At 34.6% G+C, this 26,363-nt stretch overlaps 1 protein-coding gene across 2 annotated transcripts in view; it reads right to left on the bottom strand.

Annotated features, from left to right (window-relative positions):
• The window catches only part of peli1b (pellino E3 ubiquitin protein ligase 1b), a 74,925-nt gene extending 63,837 nt beyond the window's left edge, over positions 1-11,088 (bottom strand). Inside the window, exon 1 of one of the 2 annotated variants that reach the window (XM_062059487.1) lies at positions 10,789-11,088. The gene's annotated coding sequence lies outside the window, so the exon portion shown is untranslated. The remainder of the gene's footprint in view (positions 1-10,788) is intronic. The other variant, XM_062059488.1, reaches the window with a different exon arrangement.
• Positions 11,089-26,363: the final 15,275 nt, after the last annotated feature.

Genomic DNA, 26,363 nt, shown 5'->3' with positions numbered 1-26,363 from the left:
TTTTCCGTCGTTAATTTCCTGTGCTGCACTACTTTCATCCTCGCCCATGCTGCAGGTAAGGAACATGCAAGACAATAGGTAGAAATACTCAGGCTAATTTTGCTTAGGGATGGGCACCTTTCACATTTCAACCAATACGGTACCAATTCCCGGTACTTTGGAATAGATACCGGTACTCAACGGCAACAGTTTGCGATACTTATGCGTAATAAAATCACATTTTTCATTGGTGATTATGATAACTTCTGTCCAGTTGTTGCATCATGTTTTAATATCACATTTTTGAGTCAATTTCTTTGTTGGTATTGATTAGCACAACAGTACATGGAGGCAATTTTGCTGGGGGTTAATGTTCAGGATGTAATGATTGAACATTTTATATCACGGTCATTTTGACCAAAATTAGCACCATTATTATAACCGCAATACTGTTAAATGTGCTCAAAAAGTACTTATACACACACTAAAAGCCTTACATTATTTTAAATAACAAAAATAAATGTACACACTGTTAAAAAACACTGAATGTATTATATATTTATAAAATATATTATCATTTCTGGTGGGTGTTTTACCCTGTGGTTGTCCGACTCTTCTCAGCGGTCATTGAACGCACCGTAAAACCACCTCAGTCTTGTATTTGTAGGTTCAATATGCACAATGGAATATCGTAGTTGTGTTTATTTATGTTTAGATGTAATTTCTTAATGGGGAAAGATGCCAATGGTTCCATGTTGGCATTTAAGCTAGCTAGCTAGCGCCAGTCAGTTTTCAATCACTGTTTTTCCCTCATTTGTATGTAAAACATTCATGCTAACAACCGTCTGGAGTTTTACTGCGTTTGTCATTAATACCGTTAATTGCTACTCCCTTGTTAGAGCCGGCTGAGACTGCAACTGGAAGTGACGTCATGCGCAACCCAGGCACCGAAGCACGGCACTGTTGTATTTTGCGTGAATCAGTGCCAAAAAAGTTCCAGATTCGGTGCCCATCTCTCATTATGTAACTACTGCCATCTAGTGGAAGGGCATTTAGTTAAGATGTGGTACCAAATTTGGTACTTTAAAAAGGTACCGTCGGTACTACCGGGTACCGATTCACTTTAAATGAAAAGGTAACACATGTACAGTATATTTGTGGCACGGGGCGTCTTGTCCAGTTGCAGACTCAGCACCATCTCAAACACTTGGCGGGTAAACAAGCGTATGCGTAATTAGGGCTGCAACGATTCGTGGACTATAACATTTGTTTTATTGTCGACAAAGTAGTCATGTCATCACACGTGTTTTTTCCGGAGGACGTGAAACAACATCGCGGGTGAAAACATATCAAGTGTGGGAATATTTCCTCCTATTCTTGATAAAAATATGAATACCTTGCTCATTTAGCAAAGCATATCTTGTTTTTATGACACTACATCTGTAATACGGGAGCATTGAAAGCGGTGAAATGTTGGACACCCGGAGGATTAAGTAAGTAATTAAGTAAGATTGTTAGCTTTTACCTTGCTAGCTAGCTAAGAAGTGTCAGACGAAGTTGTGTGAAAAATAGATTTGAGTATCATTTTACCCAAATTCAAGTACTTTTTAAAGTGGTGTCAGTTTGCAATGCAGTGAAGGAAGGCGCAATAAAAAGCACACACACACACACACACACACACACACACACACACACACACACACACACACACACACACACACACACACACACACACACACACACACACACACACACACACACACACGGCACTCATGTCATAAAAGAATAAATATAGAATCTATTAGATAGCTAAAAAGTGAAGAATCAATGGAGTCTATTTGATTACCGTATTTTCCGGACTATAAGGCGCACTTAAAATCTTTTTTTTCCCTCAAAACTCGACAGTGCGCCTTATAACCAGGTGCACCTAATGTAAGGAATACGTTTGGTTGAGCTTACCCAACTCGAAGCAATTTTATTTGCTACATGGTGTAATGATAAGTGTGACTAGTATATGGCAGTCAAACATAAGAGATAAGTGTAGGCTGCACCGTTTGATGTGCTTCAACATACGAGTATTATTATGGCGTGTGTATAAGGTAAGACATTATCTGGCGTTTTGTTTCGCAATATTATGCAAAAGCAACTTTTCTTACCTACTGGTATCTGCTGATCTGTATCTGGGATCTGTATAAATCCTGAAAAATTGCGCGCTTCCGCCTTTGTAGTCCGTGTCCATAGTCCATAGCTTCTTCTTTTTCTTTATCTTCTTGTTATGCTGCATTCATCCTCCGCTGTTGTCATTTCTAATATAAAGTAGCGTAAAGTTCTTACTTATATCGGTCAGTAAACTCGCCATGAAAGCGATAAAACATACCGGTGTAGTGAGTTTACATTATTCACCCAAGGAACTTTAGTTATTAGAGAGTTCCGGTCAGACGGTTTTTCATGGGACACATTTCCAGTGTTGCTGTTTCCGGATGAGGAGATGCTGTTTCGTTATTGATTTAAGTACAGTCTGAATGCCATTAAAACAGTTAGCTCCATCTTTTGACACTTCTTCCTCTCCCGTCCTTGCACGCTACACCGCTACAACAAAAATGACGGGGAGAAAACGCTGTCGAAAGTGAGCCACGTAAATAAGACCGCCCACAAAACGGCGCATCCGAAAGCGACTGTCAGAAAGCGGGTTGAAGATGATCTGTAAAACATCATCTAAGCAACATTTGGACCATAGAACCACCATTACATGTTATGTAGACCACAAGGAAGTGTTTTCAATTTAGAAAAAAATAATTATAAATATGAATCCTGAAAAAAGATCAAACAGACCATTCATCGGCAGTGCGCCTTATAATCCGTTGCGCGGTAAATGCCAGGAGTTAATAAATAATACACTTGTGTGCAGATTTTTTAAACATCACAACATGCTTGTTTCCTTTTGAGGAAGTTAGACAGCTTTGGTGTTTGTTGTACGTTGTTATTGCTGGTATATTTACCTTTGTTTTCTTTTTTTTCCTTTTTTTTTTTAAATGTCAGCACTGGGCCTGTCCTTGCTTTTAAACGGATCATTATTTGTTTTTATTGTAAAAGCCTAATGAGCAGCACCGTTAAGAGTATAAATAAATATGTATGAATTAATTGGTCATCTTTGTTAGCACATGCCAAGAATGTCCTGAGCTGAATTTAAAATCAGATGGCTAAATTAGAGCTACTGAATAGGTTTATTCTTCATAATCTGATTAGTCAACTCATCGTTAAGATAATCTATGACTAGTCTACTATTAAAATAGTCATTGCAATATTTTCCGGACTGTAGGACGCACCAGAATATAAGCAACACCCACTATTTTTTAGAAGAAAACGTTTCCATATATAAACCGCAGATATATACGTTGTGAAATGAGCTATTTATACAGAAATATTCTGTAAATGTTTATTTACATAACTTTATTGTTTCCAAACGGTGTCTAACACTGCAGTAATATGGCTGATCAAACAAAACAGAAGTCATCGTCATGGACCCACTAGCTGCAGAAGCTAGCGCTCCAATCAGCTAAACAGACTCAATAACACCACGGTGACGTTTTGGTGAATTTATGAAACTGAAACAATACAAAAAAATTTCATTGTAAGTTAATAATACTAACACAGACACTCGTAAATGTTTTAGCATATTCGCTAATGCTAATGACGCTAGCGTCATTACATTACGATAGCGCGTACATATATGCATGAAAACACTCCTACAGACACTGAACGTGGGATAGCTTATTAAGTATAAACAGTTTTAGTTATATTGCAAAACTTACAAACGTTGCTTGGAGTGATGAAGGAGGAATCCATACGAGTAAAAACGCTATGGACGGCTAAAAAACTGAACGGCACTTTGTTTGAAAGGGGGAAAAAAGAACTTCCGGTAAATAGAAGGACACTGCAGCACATCCAGTGAGCAAACTTGTCCAAAAGATGGCGCCTTAGCACAAACAATAACACACCCTCTTGGTGTTTTTGCTTGTTTTTATAAATTATTTTTTATTACAGCCGCCAGCGGGGGAAAAATCCATAAATTATCCGCTCCGTCCTTTAAGCCGCAGGGTTCAAAGTGTAGTAACAGAAAGAAAAAAAACAATCCGAGCAACGAGTCAACGGAATGGTTCGGATTTCATTTTCATAAATCGTCGCGTCCCTCGTACTAAACGTTCACCGTGGCTTACACTGTCAAACCCGAAAAAAATTGCAAAAGTAGACTGTTAAAAATATGCTGCATTACATTCTTGCTGGATAAATCCTCTTAAAAACAGGCCCGGAGGCGCTCATGTGAACGCACCCTTTGGCAGGTCAAACACTCTCATAGGAGGACAAACTGTATTTTGTGCACCAACTTGAACTGTATTCACTATTCTAGCCCAAGCATCCATTCATTCATTCATCCATTCGTGGACAAAAGACAAACAGCATCCCACTGAGGCCAGTGTGTGTGTGTGTGTGTGTGTGTGTGTGTGTGTGTGTGTGTGTGTGTGTGTGTGTGTGTGTGTGTGTGTGTGTGTGTGTGTGTGTGTGTGTGTGTGTGTGTGTCCTAGCGAAGGCAGAGCTTCCATTAAGACATCAGAGTATCCCCGCGCTCCCCTCTGACACCATCAGCTCCAGTTTCCTCGCTGAAATCGAGCCGGCGAACTCGGGAGCAGAACAGCAGACAGAGATAAAAACATTTTTTGTTCCCCAACCTCTTCTCTTGTAAATCGGCACTGCAGGACACTCTGTCAAAAGGACGCATCAGCATTTTTTAAAGCATCGGGAGACTAACAGTTAGCATTCTCCCAAGACTAAGTCGGTGTTGTCATCCGCAGATTTATGCTGATTGAGACAAATCAAAGTTGCGCGGCGGGGTACTGACGCAAGTCTTTGGTTTGTGCCACCGTCGCTGACAAGGCAACATAAAACACTCCAAATGTATTTGTCACAGCTCAGTTATGAATTATTAGCAACGTTGGCTGCGCATGCACAGTCTGATGAGATTCAACACACAAAAGTCAGCTTTAACCAAGTTAAAAAGATTATTTTTCGTGCTGCAAGTGGGATCAAGTGTACTTAATAAGATGTTCAGTCAGTTTTAATGTTATTTTCCCACAATTTTCAACTACTGGCCACCATATTAATAGCTTGGCTCCAAGTTCCAGATTTATAGCATTAAAATCGCTTTCATCCCCCTCCCCCGGCTTCCATCTGCCCCAACATCTCACTCTTCCTTCTTGCTCGCTTCTATAAGCAGCAGTATATTCAGCTTCAAAAATATAAGGTTGTACATCCTCATTTGTCCGAAAATAGTCGTCTTCATTGTCTGTTAACAAGTCTGCCATTAACATACTTGCCAACCCTCCCGAATTTTCCGGGAGACTCCCGGATTTCAGTGCCTCTCCCGAAAATCTCCCGAGACAACCATTCTCCCGAATTTCTCCCGATTTCCAGCCGGACAACAGGCACGCCCCCTCCAGGTCCGTGCGGAACATGAGTCAGGACAGCCTGTCGTCACGTCCGCTTGGCCAACCAAAAAGTAACCACAGAACAATAGTGTTCTGTGGTTACTTTTTGGTTGGCGAACGGTTTAGGTTGTATTGCGCACCCTGACGGCAAGTGTGGGAGTCGGTTCTGAAGTATGAAGTAAAGAGACGTAACTTCATCACCTCGCCTGGTTATTGACTCCAACCAAGAATATCACACTGCCCATACCTATGCTCCTTCAAAGCCTGTGCTACTGGCTACAAAGCATTGCACTTTCAAATACAACAATGAGTAGAGGAGTGTTATGTGTGTATATGTGTAAATAAATGAACACTGAAATTCAAGTATTTATTTTATATATATATATATATATATATATATATATATATATATATATATATATATATATATATATATATATATATATATATATATATATATATATATATATATATATATATATATATAGCTAGAATTCACTAAAGGTCAAGTATTGATTTTATTTATATATATATATATATATATATATATATATATATATATATATATATATATATATATATATATATATATATATATATATATATATATATATAATATAAGATATACTTGAATTTCAGTGAATTCTAGCTATAAATATACTCCTCCCCCCGTCCCCGCCCATCCCGACCCCGCCCACCTCAAAATCTCCCGAATTTGGAGGTCTCAAGGTTGGCAAGTATGGCCATGATTGGAAAACATACTCGTGTTTGATTCCAGAAGTAGGAAACACAAAAAAGGTATTGCTAATAAAGATGATTTAATTCAGGTATTGTTATTATTAGAGATGTCCTGTAATGGCTTTTTTGCCGATATCCGATATTCCGATATTGTCCAATTCTTAATTACCGATACCGATATCAACCGATACCGATATATACAGTTGTGGAATTAACACATTATTATGCCTAATTTTGTTGTGATGCCCCGCTGGATGCATTAATAAGAAGGTTTTCCAAAATAAATCAACTCAAGTTATGGAAAAAAATAACAACATAGCACTGCCATATTTATTATTGAAGTCACAAAGTGCATTATTTTTTGTAACATGCCTCAAAACAGCAGCTTGGAATTTGGGACATGTTCTCCCTGAGAGAGCATGAGGAGGTTGAGGTGGGCGGGGTTGGGGGGGGTGCGGGGTTTTGGGTAGGGAGTAGCAGGGGGTGTATATTGTAGCGTCCCGGAAGAGTTAGTGTTGCAAGGGGTTCTGGGTATTTGTTGAGTTGTGTTTATGTTGTGTTACGCTGCGGATGTTCTCCCGAAATGTGTTTGTCATTCTTGTTTGGTGTGGGTTCACAGTGTGACGCATATTTGTAACAGTGTTAAAGTTGTTTATACGGCGACCGTCAGTGTAAACCTGTATGGCTGTTGACCAAGTATGCATTGCATTCACTTGTGAGTGTGTCTTAAGACGTAGATATTATGTGATATATATGTATTATTGACGCTCTGTATTTCTTCCTACGTCCGTGTACACAGCGGCGTTTTAAAAAGTCATAGATTTTACTTTTTAAAATCGATACAGATAATTTCCGATATTACATTTTAAAGCATTTATCGGCCGATAATATCGGTAGTCCGATATTATCGGACATCCCTAGTTATTATAAATGGAAAAAAAGCTGTGAATATTAACTCTTGTTGTCCTTAGTTCTTTAAAGTGTTACCTTGTATTTTATTTCACTGTGTTATTTAAACATATTGATTGACTGTATGGTGTGTACGACTATGTTATTTATTCCAAAGCCCAGCTAGGGACAAGAATTGGAAATTAGCAATAGCTATAATTTACTATTGTTCAGCATATCAATCGCATTAATTATTTTTGGAACTATGTTAAACTGCGTCGTTCCTTTTCAAATACAATCATATAATACATTTGTACTTTTATTGTATATCACTAACTGATGTTTTTGTCAAATTCACTACTTTATTGATTGATATGTGTAGAGATGTATCCTTTTACTCTTAAAAAAGGTAAACTGGTACACAATGTACACAGGAAGTGAACAACATACAACAACATAGTTTTTTTACTTGCAGAAGATTGTTGTTGTTTTTTACTCTTGAACTGTTTCTTTACTTGCAAAATTGTTTGCTTTTTACTTGCGAATCATTTTTTACAACAGAAAATTTGTTTTTTTAGTCTCGCAAGATTTTTTTTTTTACAGAAAATAGTTTTTTCTTATGAATCCATTTTTTCCTGGCAGAAAAATTTTTTTTTTACTCTCGAATCTTTTTTTTACTTGCAGAATTATTTGTTTTTTTAATTGTGAATCATTTTTTACTACAGAAAATTGTTTTTTTCTAGTCTCGCAAGATTTTTTTTTACAGAAAATAGTTTTTTCTTATGAATCCATTTTTTCCTGGTAGAAAAAAAATATTTTTTACTCTCGAATCGCTTTTTTACTTGCAGAATTTTTCTTAATTTTTTTTTTTTTTACTTTTTAATCAATTTTCTTACTTACAGAAACATTTTCTTTTTACTTGGACATTGTTTTTCAATTGCAGAAAATTGTATTTATACCTACCAATAGTTTTTTACTTGCAGAAAATGTTTTTTTTACTTGCAGAAAATGATTTTTTTTGCTTTTAGAAAAGGGTTTTTTTACTTGCAGAAAATAGTTTTTTTACTTGCGGAAAATAGTTTTTTACTTGCAGAAAAAAGTTTTTTACTTGCAGAAAAAAGTTTTTTACTTGCAGAAAATAGTTTTTTACTTGCAGAAAATAGTTTTTTACTTGCAGAAAATAGTTTTTTACTTGCAGAAAACAGTTTTTTACTTGCAGAAAACAGTTTTTTACTTGCAGAAAATAGTTTTTTACTTGCAGAAAATAGTTTTTTACTTGCAGAAAACAGTTTTTTACTTGCAGAAAATAGTTTTTTACTTGCAGAAAATGTTTTTTTTACTTGCAGAAAATGATTTTTTTTACTTTTAGAAAAGGTTTTTTTTAAGTTAAGTTAAAGTACCAATGATTGTCACACACACACTAGGTGTGGTGAAAAGTGTCCTCTGCATTTGACCCATCCCCTTGTTCACCCCCTGGGAGGTGAGGGGAGCAGTGGGCAGCAGCGGTGCCGCGCCCAGGAATCATTTTTGGTGATTCAACCCCCAATTCCAACCCTTGATGCTGAGTGACAAGCAGGGAGGTAATGGGTCCCATTTTTATAGTCTTTGGTATGACTCGGCCGGGGTTTGAACTCACAACCTACCGATCTCAGGGCGGACACTCTAACCCAGGGGTCACCAACGCGGTGCCCGCGGGCACCAGGTAGCCCGTAAGGACCAGATGAGTAGCCCGCTGGCCTGTTCTAAAAATAACTCAAATAGCAGCACTTACCAGTGAGCTGCCTCTATTTTTTAAATTGTATTTATTTACTAGCAAGCTGGTCTCGCTTTGCCCGACATTTTTAATTCTAAGAGAGACACAACTCAAATAGAATTTGAAAATCCAAGAAAATATTTTAAAGACTTGGTCTTCACTTGTTTAAATAAATTCATTATTTTTTTTACTTTGCTTCTTATAACTTTCAGAAAGACAATTTTAGAGAAAAAATACAACCTTAAAAATGATTTTAGGATTTTTAAACACATATAAATTTTTACCTTTTAAATTTCTTCCTCTTCTTTCCTGACAATTTAAATCAATGTTCAAGTACATTTATTTTTTTTATTGTAAAGAATAATACATACATTTTAATTTAATTCTTCATTTTAGCTTCTGTTTTTTCGACGAAGAATATTTGTGAAATATTTCTTCAAACTTATTATGATTAAAGTTCAAAAAAATTATTCTGGCAAATCTAGAAAATCTGTAGAATCAAATTTAAATCTTATTTCAAAGTCTTTTTAATTTTTTTTTTAATTTTTGTTCTGGAAAATCTAGAAGAAATAATGATTTGTCTTTGTTAGAAATATAGCTTGGTCCAATTTGTTATTCTAACAAAGTGTAGATTGGATTTTAACCTATTTAAAAAATGTCATCAAAATTCTAAAATTAATCTTAATCAGGAAAAATTACTAATGATGTTCCATAAATTATTTTTTTAATTTTTTCAAAAAGATTCGAATTAGCTAGTTTTTCTCTTCTTTTTTTCGGTTGAATTTTAAAGAGTCGAAATTGAAGATAAACTATGTTTCAAAATGTAATTGTCATTTTTTTCGTGTTTTCTCCTCTTTTAAACCGTTCAATTAAGTGTAAACATCATTAATTATTAATAATAACATAGAGTTAAAGGTAAATTGAGCAAATTGGCTATTTCTGGCAATTTAATTAAGTGTGTATCAAACTGGTAGCCCTTCGCATTAATCAGTACCCAAGAAGTAGCTCTTGGTTTCAAAAAGGTTGGTGACCCCTGCTCTAACCACTAGGCCACTGAGTTTACTTGCGGAAAATAGTTTTTTACTTGCAGAAAATAGTTTTTGTACTTGAAAATGTTCTACCTGAGAATCGTTTTTTTAATAGAAGAAAATTATTATTGTGGAGTTTTGGCACTCATTTCACTCCATACTACATCCCTACAAAAGATTATTCGAAGCAACAGAATATCAATCAAAGCTCTTTCCTAAATGGGACTAATAGAGTAATTGTTGCAGCCCTACTGCTATGCAGCTTTGTATGCGTGCCTGACATAACCATACCCATTGTGTCAGGCTGGTAACATACATGCAACAATCAATGCAAAATGTCCTGATTTGTCCTCACGCTGACACGCAGACATGCAATGGAGCCTAAGGCGTCTGTCCTGATAAAGAAGCAGCAGATGGAGTTTACATTCTCCCACAAGGCGAAAAGGGAAGCGAGTGTGATGACTATCTAGCAGAAAACTGATCAAATCAAGCCTCTCCAAATGGGACAGGCAGGAGGAAGGGCGCCCAGAGACAGAAGGAGGCTTAGGGAAGTCATTAAGTGGCAATCAAGCTTGTCAGACTGCACACTGCTTGCTTGCTGCCTTCCTTCCTTCCTTCCTTATCAGGCAATGTTCCCTCTGCGGCTCTCCAGCCTGACCTGCTGACAGGTCACCATGCAGGCTGGAGGAGGTGATGGAAAGTAATACCTGCAAGACCATGGGACGCTTCCACGCATGCGCGGGGGCAAGAAAAGAAGAAGAAGAAGAGTCCAAACAGGTGCAACAAAGGATACCCCCAGTCATAACTTCCTAGCCGGGACCATCACTTAATGAGCTGCCAGCCCTTCTTGAGGCACAGCAGCCCGGCCATGACTTTGGTTACACCGCAAATAAATGTGTGAAGGAATATATAGACTCACCGTGAATTCAGCGACGCTTTATTCCCCGCTAGCTCGGCGTCTTCGCCAACTTGCTAGCGAGCTAGCTGACCGGCAACATCAAGCCAACAAAAAAATATATAATTTATCCCGCTTCTGGGCTTGACGAACACATGAAAAAAAAAACTAGAAAAAGCCGAAAAATGGGAAGGGAGGGATAAATGCGCTCCGCGGAGGAGGAGAATATCCGCTGAGTGACAGCCCGGCTCCACGGCGTCCTTTGTTGTGAGCTCCTTCAACGTAAACACACACTGACCCCATGCTCGTCCGCGACACCGCCGAGAGGGCGGGGACGAGCGCGGAGGGACGTCATGACGTCACCGACGTAGGCGCAGCAGGCTGGGAAGTGCAGTTTGCCCAGACCGCCACTTGGGGCGCTAACACTACTCGTTTTTTAAAGAGTTTATCAAAGCTTTTTTCAACCTTTTTTGGAGCCAAGGCACATTTTTTTCATTAAAAAAAAAATGTAGGAGGCACACCACCAGCAGAAAAGGTTAAAAAATGAAACTCCACCAGGTTGTCGTGCCTTATTTTGAGTTGGTTGTTGTGTGTGTGTAGTGCTTTAGTGCAGTGGTGTCAAAGTCAAGGCCCGCGGGCCAGGTCCGGCCCGCGAATGAATGATATATGGCCCCCGGGATGATGTTTGATTAGTATTATTGCTGTTAATAGTAACGGTAACAGTTAGAGATGCTACCTCAGTAGAAACATTTAAGTCCCATCTTAAAACTCATTTGTATACTCTAGCCCAGGGGTGTCAAACTCAAATACAGAGTGGGCCAAAATTTCAAACTGAACAAAGCCGCGGGCCAAGGTTGAACAAATTAACCTTTTAATAGGGACCCAAACAAGTTTTGCATTGAATATTGAACAAGCAAGGCTTATATAACTTTATAGTGACATGCAAAATCGAGTTTCAAATAATAATAATAATAATAAGAAATATCAATGGCATATCAAATACAATTTAAATAAAAATGGAATGCCTCTTTTCTATTTGCAGCCTTCTGAGGTAAATATCAACATTAACTCTTTCCACAGGCTAATAAATTTGAAAATAAAATAACAATGAATAAACCAACCATTCAGGACTTTAAACTGCTCAGTTTGCAACACACTGATCGAATCTGATGTGCCCAAGCCAGATACCTGCCATCTTTTCTTGGATGCTAGTTCATTAATGTCGGGGTTCAGGCTTTAAGCTGAGGCAACCTTCATTATCGAACGAAGGTGTTCATCAGTCATTATATCTCGTAGTCCACCCGGACCACAGTCTAGGGGGCGTGCTTTAAAGGCACTGCCTTTAACGTCCTCTACGAGCTGTCGTCACGTCCGCTTTTCATCCATTCTAACAACGTGCCGGCCCAGTCACAAGATATGTGCGGCTTCTGCACGCACACACACGTGAATGCAACGCATACTTGATCAACAGCGATACAGGTAACACCGAGGGTGGCCGTATAAACAACTTTAACACTGTTAGAAATATGCGCCACACTGTGAATCCACACCAAACAAAAATGACAAACACATTTCGGGAGAACATCCGCACCATAACACAACATAAACACAACAGAACAAATACCCAGAACCCTTTGCAGCACCAACTCTTCCGGGACGCTACAAAATACACGCCCCCGCTACCACCAAACACCCCCCTCCGACTTATCTACTTTCCAGTGGAGTGTTCTAAGTCTCGTCTCAAGACCCACTTTTATTCTTTGGCTTTTAACACTACGTGAGTTGTGTGGTCCTCTGTTGTCCTCTGTGTTTTTTTTTATAAATTTTGATTTCTATTTACTGTTTTAATTGGTTTTACCCTTCAAAATCGTTTTTAATCATATTTAATTTTATATAATTTTTATATTGGTTTTATATTTATTTATTTTTTGTTTTTATTCAGTCATTGGTGGAGCTAAGGATAATATTTGAATGTTGTTTTTAATATTGTTGTGCAGCACTTTGGAAACATTTTGTTGTTTGAATGTGCCATATAAATAAAGTGGATTGGATATTAGAACTGGTCCACAGGGACCCCCAGGGACCCCATCAAGTCATAAAAATGGGGTCCCACAGTCAATTTTTGGGGTCCCAATTTTTTTGTAACCGTTTTGAAAACAAATGATAAATGTATGCATTATACTGTTATATCTCACATTCTATATTGTGTTTTGCAAAAAGGTTGTCATAAACGTTACTTAATTCATTTAAAAAAAATAATACAAAAGAAAACACATTTTCATGTATATGTAAATGTATTCAGTTGTAAACATTCATTCACTTCCTTCTTTCCTTCAGGCTCCTAACTAGTCTGCTGACATATGCAGTAACATATTGTGTCATTTATCATTCTATTATTTTGTCAAAATTATTAAGGACAAGGGGTAGAAAATGAAATATTAATCTACTTGTTCATTTACTGTTAATATCTGCTTACTTTCTCTTTTAACATGTTCTATGTACACTTCTGTTAAAATGAAATAATCACTTATTCTTCTGTTGTTTGATACTTTACATCAGTTTTGGATGATACCACAAATTTGGGTATCATTCCGATACCAAGTAGTTACAGGATCATACATTGGTCATATTCAAAGTCCTCATGTGTCCAGGGACATATTTCCCGAGTTTATAAACATAATATACATTAAAAAAAATAAAAAAAAAGAAGATTTTGTGATGTTAAAAAATATTGATGTAATCATAGTAGTATCATGGTATGGTATGGTATCATTACAGTGGATGTTAGGTGTAGATCCACTAATGGCGTTTGTTTATATTTTAGCGTCCCGGAAGAGTTGGTGCTACAGGGAATTCTGGGAATTTATTCTGTAGTGTTTATATTGTGCAATTATTCTTCCAAAATGTGTTTGTCATTGTTGTTTAGTGTGGTTTCAATATTTGGCACATGTTTATGACAGTGTTGGCATTGTTCATACGGCCACTCTTCGTATGACAGATGTCAGGTTCAAACACTGACGACATCTATTAAACAAGACAAGAAGCAAGGAATTAAACAGAGACAAAATAAAATTTGGCTCAATTGAGAAGAAACGTGTAGACCTGTACCCTTGTAGATGTGTCTCACCACGCTCTGACGAAAGATTGTACGCCTCTTCTTTGATTTGGACTTTCCCTGATTACATGGCCGCAGCTGTTTCTAAAGGGACGGGGGTCGTAAACAGCCTTCGGCTTTCGTTACAAAACAGTTCAAAGAAAAAGTCGGTTCCAAGAAAAGGTCGTAAAACAGTTCAAAGAAAAGGTGCCTGGAGCTTGCGTCGGGTCCTGCTACCTCTCCGCTTTGTAGATCTCGGGTCAAGACAATATCGTCCTGTGTATTACAATGCATCAAAGAAACCGACACCCTCATGTAGCTCCCCAGGACAGTGGAGTTTTACAAGCCTTTTGCTTGGTAGGATCAAAGACAGCTTTTGTCTGCGTGCCGGGAATTCATTGAAACACAAAGTTTTGTGATAACTTAGATACAATTATTCTGACAACATGTATGGCCGTTGAGTAAGTATGCCTTTCATTCGCTCGTGTGCCGTGTGTTCAAATTCAAAATGCTTGTGTCATCAGTTCATTATCGGGCAAAATGAAGTCTTGATTAGGCTTTGTTCATTGTAGACTACATGATCTGTCATGATTTTGTTATATAAAACGGATCAAATTGGCCATAGAATTAACGACAACAAGATTGATTTTTCTAGAATTATTGCAAATATTGAAAGTTGCCGTCAATCCCACGTGGGTGCTCGGCATTGTCTGTGGGTGCTCGGGGCCCCGTAGCACCCACGGGATCGCCGCCTATGCTCTTGTGTAATGTTGTGTACACTTTAGCCTCACTCAAAACGTGTTATTGGAGTTTGAAGGGTGCAACATAAACTTTTGAATGGATAATAAAAACATGAGTAGAGTTTACATAACAAATTGTCGTGTGTGTGTGTGTGTGTGTGTGTGTGCGTCGCCATGGTTACAACAGCGGGCGTGTCCGAGTAGCAGCAGGAGACACACACACACACACACCTTCCTTTGATTGGAAGACTTGCTGGTGAATGTTCCTGCAGCCAAAGAACTGCACGTGCGTGTGAAACGTCACGAGAACATCCATCTTTTTATGTTTATTTTTTTTGTGGTCTTCTTTTCCCCAAGCCTGACAGCATGGAGTGTATTACCCCAGTGCCAATTACTCGGCCAGGAAGTACGGTGGCCCCAAAGGGACACCTGTGTGAACTTATTCTAAGTTAAGGAGTTATTCCTGCAACTTTTTTTCGGATATTTTGTCGTTGAAATTTGACCACTTTACAAAATACTGTAAGAAATTGTTGTTCCCCTCAAGAATTACCAAATTTTTTTCCTCACAAATGTACTTTTAATTATGTGTGGTTATTTTTCGAAAAAAAATTTAAAAATTTTTTGCTCAAAAAGTGAATTTTTTTTTTCAGAAATGTACAGCTTTTTCCTCAAAATGTTCATATTTTCCCCATAAACACACACATTGTTTCCCCTTGAAAATAAACATATTAATAAAAATTACAATTTAAATATAGGTTAAAATGTAAGTTACTTTTTTTTAAGTGTCTATTTTGTAAAAAATAAATCATAATAATATTAATTTTTAAAAAAAGGAGTTGCACCTGTTCAGAATTTTATTAATTTTTATTTTTATTTTTTTTACACAAAAACAATCCAAAATCATAGTTGTTTTGATTGATTTTTGTCTAAAAACACTTACTGTAAGACATGTTTTTCCTCAAAAATATACTTATGAAGATGTGTGGTTATTTTTCGAAAAACTACATAACTTTTTTTGCTCGAAAAGTAAAGCTCTTTTTCAGAAATGTACAGCTTTTTTCTCAAAATGTTCATATTTTCCCCATAAACATACACATTTTTTTCCCTTAAAAATAAACATATTTATAAAAGTTACAATTTAAATATAGGTTAAAATGTAAGTTACTTTTTTTTTAAGTGTCTATTTTGTAAAAATAATAATAATAATAATAATTTTAAAAAAAAAGGAGTTGCACCTGTTCAGAATTTTATTTAAAAACATTTTTTTTTTTTTTTACACAAAAACAATCCAAAATCATAGTTGTTTTGATTGATTTTTGTCTAAAAACACTTACTGTACGACATTTTTTTCCTCAAAAATATACTTATAAAGATGTGTGGTTATTTTTCGCAAAACTACGTAACTTTTTTTGCTCGAAAAGTAAAACTCTTTTTCTGAAATGTACAGCTTTTTTCTCAAAATGTTCATATTTTCCTCATAAACACACACCATTTTTCCCCTTGAAAATTAACGTATTTATAAAAGTTACAATTTAAATATAGGTTAAAATGTAAGTTAATTTTTTTTTAGTGTCTATTTTGTAAAAAAAATAAAAATAATATTAATTAAAAAAAAGGAGTTGCACCTGTTCAGAATTATATTAAAACATTTTTATTTATTTATTTTTTTACACAAAAACAATCCAAAATCACAGTTGTTTTGATTGATTTTTGTCTAAAAACACTTACTGTACGACATTTTTTTCCTCAAAAATATACTTATAAAGATATGTGGTTATTTTTCAAAAAACTACGTCATTTTTTTTGCTCGAAAAGTAAAACTCTTTTTCAGAAATGTACAGCTTTTTTCTCAAAATGTTCATATTTCCCCCATAAACATACACATTTTTTCCCCTTGAAAATAAACATATTTATAAAAGTTACAATTTAAATATAGGTTAAAATGTAAGTTACTTTTTTTTTAAGTGTCTATTTTGTAAAAAAAAAAAAAAAAAAAAAAAAAGGAGTTGCACCTGTTCAGAATTTTATTAAAAAACTTTTTTTATTGCACAAAAACAATCCAAAATCATAGTTGTTTTGATTGATTTTTGTCTAAAAACACTTACTGTACGACATTTTTTTCCTCAAGAATTACCTTTTTTTCCCCCTCAAAAATATACTTTTAAAGATGTGTGGTTATTTTTCGAAAAACTATGTACCTTTTTTTGCTCAAAAAGTCAAAATGTTTATATTTTCCCCATAAACACACACATTTTTTCCCCTTGAAAATAAACGGATTTATAAAAATTACAATTTAAATATAGGTTAAAATGTAAGTTACTTTTTTTTTTTAAAAGGTCTCTATTTTGTAATAAAAAAAAAAAAGAGTTGCACCTAATCAGAATAAAAATACATTTTATGAGAATTTAAAAAAAATAAAACATTTTACACAAAAACAATTCAAAATCATAGTTGTTTAGATTGATTTTTGTCTAAAAAACCCACTTTTTTATAAAAAAACAAACAAAAAAACCCACAACATTAACATTTATAATTTAAATATACATTTAAGTCTTTTAAACAACTATGGTTTTTGATATAGATTTTTTAGACAAGAACAATCCAAAATCATAGTTGGAAATATATATAATTTAAACATGTTTTTTTAAAGCAACTATATTTTTGGTTGTTTTCGTCTAAAAAATACTTGATTTATTTTTAACTATATTTAAATAAAAAAAATTAAAAATGTAAACACAAATGAATTTTTTTTAAACGACTATGATTTTTGATGGAAAAAAATAAAAAAAACTTTGTTTCTCATAAAATCTCTTGTTTTTCTCAACAGGTGCAACCCCATTTACAAAATGAAGACCTTTTTTCAAAGAATATAACTTCAAATTTACATTTGGTATAAAAAGGCGTTGCACATTCCATTCATCCATTTTCTACCGCTTGTCCCTTTTGGGGTCGCGGGGTTGCTGGAGCCTATCTCAGCTACATTCGGACGGTAGGCGGGGTACACCAGACAAGTGGCCACCTCATCGCAGGGCCAACACAGATAAACAGACAACATTCACACTCACATTCACACACTAGGGACCATTTAGTGTTGCCAATCAACCTATCTCCAGGTGCATGTCTTTGGAGGTGGGAGGAAGCCGGAGTACCCGGAGGAAACCCATGCAGTCACGGGGAGAACATGCAAACTCCACACAGAAAGATCCCGAGCCCGGGATTGAACTCACGACTACACAGGACTTTCGTATTGTGAGGCACATGCACTAACCCCTGTGGCACAGCATTGCACCTGGTCAGAGAAAATTTGAAATTTTATGTATATATATATATATATATATATATATATATATATATATATATATATATATATATATATATATATATATATATATATATATATATATATATATATACATACACATCTATATTTCTCAAAAATACTTTTTTTTCTGAAAAAAATTGCCAGGGTTTTTTTTTTGCCTGAGAAACTTTTTTTTCCCACTGAAAAAACAACTACAACCTTAATTATCCAGAAAACATACAACTTTTTGAGTAAAAATATATATATTTTTGTTTTAAAAAAAAATGTTTTCCCTTTGAAACTTTTCCCACCCCCAATTATTTACCAAACATTTTTTAAATTTTCAGGAAAGTAAAACATTTAAAACAACAACAACAAAAAAACTATTTTTTTCCTTAACAATTTTAAAATCTTTTAGGAAAACAGAACTTTTTCCTCTCAAAAAATGCAACTGTTCCTCAAAAACTATATATGTATTTCCCCTGAGGACATACAACTTTTTTTCCTTGAAAATAAGACTTTTTTCTGAAAATGTCCCTTTTTTTGCTTAAAAAAAAAAATCACTTTTTTTGCTAAAAAAAAAAAATCACTTTTTTTTTTTTTTTGCCTCAACAATGCAACAACTAGAACTTTAATTAGCCTGAAAACATAAAATGTTTTGTTTGGAAATATACATATTTTTGCTTTAAAAAAAAAAAAAAAATTCCCCCAAAACTTTTCCCACCCCCAAAAAACCCATTCCAAAATGTTCTACAAACTTTTTTATTTAAAAAAAAAAAGGATTTTCAGGAAAACAAAACATTTAAAAAGATCTAAATAAAAACTTATGTTAGGAACGTTTTATTTTATTTTATTTTTTTAAAAATTATTATTATTATTATTTTATTTTTTTGTATTTATTTATTATTATTATAAAATTTTTGGCTGGCAATATATATCATTTTGTTTAAAAAAAACGTGCAACTTTTTTTCCCCCCCAAAAACCCAACAAAAATTCTTATTTTAGACCCGTTCTGTTCTTTTAATGAATTTCACATGTTTCTCAACAACTACAACTCGAAACTACAAGCCATACAACTTATTTTTGTTATCCTTATAACATTCCGACTTGACTATAGTTATTTGTTTGCAGTGTTGACTGCTTCGTAGGCCCCAACTGAGTAGTGCTGGACAACTGCCTGTCTAAAAGTGAAATAAAAAGAGCATGCATTTCTGGGGTGCACCAATTGAGAGTCAGCGAGCGCGACAACAAACGTGTAAAAATAATCCAGAGTCGTCCATCACGCGCGTTGCTGACTTAGTGCAATATGGCGGGAGCGGCGGGGGTCACGGGCGAGGTCGATCTGCCGGCTCCTTGTGGCTGTTGTTGTTGTGCGATAAGAGCGAAACATAGCAACAGCTGGGCTGCTGCACGCCGCCTGTGTGACAGGATTATGTGATAGAAACACGGCAACTATTAAATAACAGCGCTGTCCCGTGTTTGAGGGGCCCGGCTGAGCGCTGTTGTCGCGCTGCCATGGCGACCGTAACCAAGCGCGCCAATGTTTACCCAGTGTTTAGCATATCACACAAAGCAGCGGCAAATGATGACTCGGAGAAGTGTGCGGCTGTGCGTTGACTTTCTGCTGCCTTGCACAAAGACAAGGCTTTGGGACTGGGATCCGTGGAGGACACAAATAGTCCTGCCCTAGTCCAGAAGCGACCTGCCAAGACGAGGAGCAAAATGTTTAGTTTTTTTTTTTAAATCTCTCAAAGGTCTGTTTTATTTTAAGACGCCCTTTAAACCCCGAAGGTGGAATGAGGACTCTGCACACTGCAAAAAGTGAAATCTAAGTAAGATTAAATATCTCAAATAAGGGTTATATTTGCTTATTTTCTGTCTGATAAGATAATTCTTCTCACTTAGCAGATTTTATGTTATGTTTTAAGGGTTTTGGTCCTAAATGATCTCAGTAAGATATTACAGCTTGTTGCTGAGATTTGATGACCTATATTGAGTAAAACATGCTTGAAACTACAAACCCCGTTTCCATATGAGTTGGGAAATTGTGTTAGATGTAAATACAATACAATGATTTGCAAATCATTTTCAACCCTCGCCCCATCCTTGTTTGTGAATGACTGAGCTTTTCATGGAATCTACTTTTACACCCAATCATGGCACCCACCTGTTCCCAATTAGCCTGCACACCTGTGGGATGTTCCAAATAAGTGTTTGATGAGCATTCCTCAACTTTATCAGTATTTATTGCCACCTTTCCCAACTTTTTTGTCACGCGTTGCTGGCATCATATTCTAAAGTTATGATTACTTGCAAAAAAAAAAAAGTTTATCAGTTTGAACATCAAATATGTTGTCTTTGTAGCATATTCAACTGAATATGGGTTGAAAATGATTTGCAAATCATTGTATTCCGTTTATAATTACATCTAACACAATTTCCCAACTCATCAGGAAACGGGGTTTGTATGTATGTATATATATATATATAAAAATATATATATTATATGTGTATGTATATATATATATATATATATATATGTATATATATATATATATATACATATGTATCTATATATATATATGTATATATATACATATATATATGTGCATACATATATATACATACATATACATACATACATAGATATATATACATGTATACATACATACATATATACTTTCATGTATACATACACATACATGCATACATATATATATATTATATATATATATTATATATATATATATATATATATATATATATATATATATATATATATATATATATATATATATATATATATATATACACATATATACACATATATATATATATATATATATATATATATATATATATATATATATATATATATATATATATATATATATATATATATATATATGTGTGTGGAGTAAAATTATGGAATGAACGGAGCGACAAAGTCAAGTATTGTTCTAAAATCTGTCCAGGGTTCCTTTGTAAAAATGATGAAAATTAAATTAAAATAAATCAAATTAAATTAAATTAAATTAAAATACAGTAAAATAAAATAAAAACATTTAAAAAATTCAAAAATTAAATAGCATAAAATAAATTCAATTAAATTACATTACATTTTACAACCGATATATTTCCTACAGAATATTTACAGTGCGTGGATGCCATAGAAGTTATTGATCAATGTGAATGATTGATTGATCAGCTGCATTGTTGTTTGCGTGCACGACGACGGGCGCGTTATGTAACACAGTAAACACGTTGCGTAAGACTATAAGACGACATTTCCATTGTTTTGAAAGACTGCGAAGAAAAAACATTCATTGCCATTAGTGACAAGCTGCATTTAAAAAAAAAAAAAAAAAGAGGAAATGTTAACCAGATGTTTGTATTCAACGTGTGCTGGAACTGTGCTCTTATTGAAGGAAGTTTGCAACATCTGGAAGTCTTTGATCAATGTTTCACTCACCATGTCTTATTGTCATCATCACATATTGTTTTTATATATTTAATCAGAGACTTTTTGACAAATTCCTTTAAAATGCTGCAATAAAATATGACATCGTCACACAACTAGTCGGTCCTATTTTTATAAGGATAAACACAACGTAGGTATTGTTTCTTTCTGCAATATGCGGCCAACTGTCTCGTCATGTGCGCTTGTAAAAAGCGTCCCCGGGGCAAGAAGGAACGAACCAGTCAGGTGAAGTTCCAGAAGCGGTTGGCTTGTCATCAGCATCATTATCATCGCCCCCCGTTGTCATGGCAACGAGGTACACAAGTGATGCAAGGGGGGGAAGGCGTTACGTCACCCGCAGGCCTCCGGCTGTTTCCTGTCACCGTGGCAACCGCAGTCAGCCAGAGGGGGGCTTTTATTTGGCTAAGCCCAAGATTCATCATCATCATGTGTCATACATAACATGACCTACAGGGGGAGACATGCTGTCTGGGCGTTACATTAAATACGCGGCAGTGTACACAACAAGTGTGTAGTTATTCAAATACAAACTTTGTATCCGATGAAAATTGCAAGAGTTTGCAGAAGTCTGTTCATTAGAAAACTACTTCCTGGTTTGCAAAATATGTCAACTTTAAAAGGGAAGAACATATTCTTGGAACCACACCTTTATCCAGATCTGCACCAACGAGAAGTCTAATTTGATTTAGAAAAATGGAGGAATAAATCTATATTTATTCTATTCTATAATATACATCAAGATTGGTGCATTATTATTATAATTCCCAGACTAAAAATATATATAAGTTCTGGATCTGCAACAAAATTCATGAATCAAGTGGGAAAAAAGGGGATTATATATATTGAAAGATATATATATATCTTCATATATCCATATTTTGTGTTACTTATTAATTTTCATAGTCATATTACATATAGCTAATGTTCCATATTGTACTCTTTGCTTTTCTTTTCATCTCATGACAAAGTGCTTGCACTGGGGATGGCCTTGGGGTGGAAGGCAGAGAGAAGGAATCCTCCTTGCTTTCCTGCAGCCCAACTCTAGATAAGAAGCACAATGAGCATGTGTTTGAGGTGAGACAAGTGAGGGCGGGGGGGGGATATTGAAGAGGAGAGTGCATTCCGGGAAGTTTTCAGATCAACTTGGGCTATGCATTTGTATGTGTTGTTCGAGTCTGGTCTCTATTCTCAAATATTTGACAATAAATTACAAAATACCTATACTGTGCTTGGTGGTATATTCGAGATCAGTTTATGTGTCATCTAAGGAACTTGGGACTGACCAGCGTTTTACATCCCACTTGGAGGAACATCTGGTCAAACGCAACAATTTGGGGGCTCGTCCGGGATGACACGCTGACAATTGGACCTTCTCCATCTAAGGAACTTGGGACTGACCAGCGTTTTACATCCCACTTGGAGGAACATCTGGTCAAACGCAACAATATATATATATATATATATATATATATATATATATATATATATATATATATATATATATATATATATATATATATATATATATATATATACACACACAGTTATGTTCATAATAATAGCAGTGTGTTTAAAAAGGTGAGTAAACCTCAAAATTATTCAAATAAATTGTATTTTAATGAACACAAATGCATTGGGGACACTGCACATTCTATTTCAAAGCCATAAAATTAGAAAAAAGTAATTGAATTTGATAATATTTTACAGAAAGTCAATAAATATAAAACAAAAAAATAGCAGTGCTGACATATGTCTTTACAAAACTCAAATGTACTGTATAAAGTAAAAAAGGCTTTCTTGAGAATCATTAACTAATATTTAGTTGCATAACCACGGTTTCTGAGAACTGCTTCACATCTGTGGCACATGGAGTCCACCAACTTCTGGCACCGGTCAACAGGTATTGTAGCCCAGGACATTTTTTCTACGTTCCACAATTCCTCTGCATTTCTTGGTTTTGCATCATGAACAGCATTTTTTATGTCAGCCCACAAGTGTCCAATGGGATTAAGGTCTGGGGATTGTGCTGGCCACTCCATTACTTGAATTCTGTTTGTCTGAAACCATGATTTTGCTCGCTTGCTGGTGTGTTTTGGGTCATTGTCTTGTTGAAACACCCATTTCAAGGGCATTTCCTCTTCAGCATACGGCAACATGACTTCTTCCAGTATTCTGATGTACTCAAACTGATCCATGATCCCTGGTGTGCCATAAATAGGACCCACACCATAGTATGAGAAACATCCCCATATCATGATGCTTGCACCACCATGCTTCACCGTCTTCACTGTGTACTGAGGCTTGAATTCAGTGTTTGCAGGACGTCTGACAAACTGTCTGTGGCCCTTAGACCCAAAAAGAACAATCTTACTCTCATCAGTCCACAAAATATTACGCCATTTCTTTTTAGGCCAGTCAATGTGTTCTTTGGCAAATTGTAACCGCTTCAGCACATGTCTTTTTTTTTAACAATGGGACTTTGCGGGGGCTTCTTGCTGCTAGCTTGGCTTCACATAGACGTGGTCTGATTGTTACAGTACTCACAGACAATCTTAGATCTTTTTTGATCCTCCTGGAGCTGATCATTGGCTGAGCCTTTGCCATTTTGGTTATTCTCCGATCCATTCCAATAGTCGTTTTTCTTTTTCTCCCTCGCCTTTCTGGTTTTGGCTGCCATTTAAAGCGTTTGATATCATTTTAGCTGAACAGCCTATCATTTTCTGCACTTCTTTATAGGTTTTCCCCTCTTTTATTAACTTCTTAATCAAAGAACGCTCTTCTTCTGAACAGTGTCTGGAACGACCCATTTTACTCTGTTTTTCAAGGACAAATGGACAGCCAGCATATGCAGCGTCAGTTGCATTGATCCTTAAATAAGGGCCACCTGTTTAACACCTTTTTTTTCCTCACATAATCAATGACCTCACTAATTGAACTCAGCACTGCTATTTTTTTGAACACGCCCCTTTCACTAAATATGATTTAGTTTCACAGAATCAGCAGCATGCATGTCATGCCTGTTGGGTCTGTTGGTTTTCTATACCTTTACTAAACCTTCTAGAAACTTACTTGCAGTGTAGAAGTTGAAATTCTAACAAAAACAGTGATTTATCTTGCTAGTGATGTGGGACTGCTATTATTTTGAACACAACTGTATATATATATATATATATATATGTATATATATATATATATATATATATATATATATATATATATATATATATATATATATATATATATATATATATATATATATATATATACATATATATATATATATATATATATATATATATATATATATATATATGCATATAAATGCATATACATACATATACACACATATGTATACATATATATATATACATATATAAATACAAACATATATAAATAAATGCATATATACATATATTTATATATAGATAAATATTCATATATAAATACAGACATATATAAATAAATGTACATATGCATACATATATATATATTTATAGATATACATATATACACACATATGTATTTAAATGTATACATCTATATACACATATATTTACATACATATAAATATATATATATATAAATACAAACATATATAAATAAATGTATACATACATATATTTATATACAAATATTCATATATACAGACATACATAAATGTACATATGCATACATATAAATATATATGTATAGACATACATATATAATATGCATACATATAAATATATATGTATAAACATACATATATTTATATATAGATAAATATTCATATATAAATACAGACATACATAAATGTACATATGCATACATATAAATATATATGTATAGACTTACATATATAATATGCATACATATAAATATATATGTATAGACATACATATATAATATGCATACATATAAATATATATGTATGGACATACATATATTTATATATAGATACATATTCATATATAAATAAATAAATGATAAATGGGTTATACTTGTATAGCGCTTTTCTACCTTCAAGGTACTCAAAGCGCTTTGACAGTATTTCCACATTTACCCATTCACACACACATTCACACACTGATGGCGGGAGCTGCCATGCAAGGCGCTAACCAGCAGCCATCAGAGGCAAAGGGTGAAGTGTCTTGCCCAAGGACACAACGGACGTGACTAGGAAGGTAGAAGGTGGGAATTGAACCCCAGTAACCAGCAACACTCCGATTGCTGGCACAGCCACTCTACCAACTTCGCCACGCCGTCCCTATAATATATAAATACATATATAAATACAGATATACATAAATGTACATATGCATACATATAAATATATATGTATAGACATACATATATAATATGCATACATATAAATATATATGTATAGACATACATATATGATATTTAAATGTATGTATCTGTATACACACATATATGCATATATAATATATATACATACATATATACATACATATATAAATACATACATATATATATATACATATATAAATACAAACACATATAAATAAATGTATATATACGTATATTTATATATCGATATAAATACTGACATACATAAATAAATGTACATATGCAAACATAAATATATATATATATATTTATAGATATACATATATACACAAACATATATATTTAAAATGTATATATCTACATACACACACATATATATACATACATATAAACCAAAATGTTTGGGTCCATGAAGACGGGAAACGTTGTGGATCGACACCTAATGCCATCCTTTAATAATGAGTACAAATTTAAAAATAAAGAAATAGCCTAAGCTGCCTTTATCCAGATCTGCACCAAAAATCTTTGATCAACATTAATGCATTATTCTCTAAAAAAATATATATTTCAAAAACATGATTCACCAAATGTTTTGATTTAAGACATTATTAAGCGGTAGTAAATGGATTGATGGATGAAAAAATTGTACGTTTTGGATATGCAACAAAATCTATTCATTCATGAGAAAATTA

Source organism: Entelurus aequoreus, linkage group LG09 (assembly GCF_033978785.1).
Source record: "Entelurus aequoreus isolate RoL-2023_Sb linkage group LG09, RoL_Eaeq_v1.1, whole genome shotgun sequence".
Taxonomy (NCBI): Eukaryota; Metazoa; Chordata; class Actinopteri; order Syngnathiformes; family Syngnathidae; genus Entelurus; species Entelurus aequoreus.
This window is presented reverse-complemented; position numbering and strand designations above follow the sequence as displayed.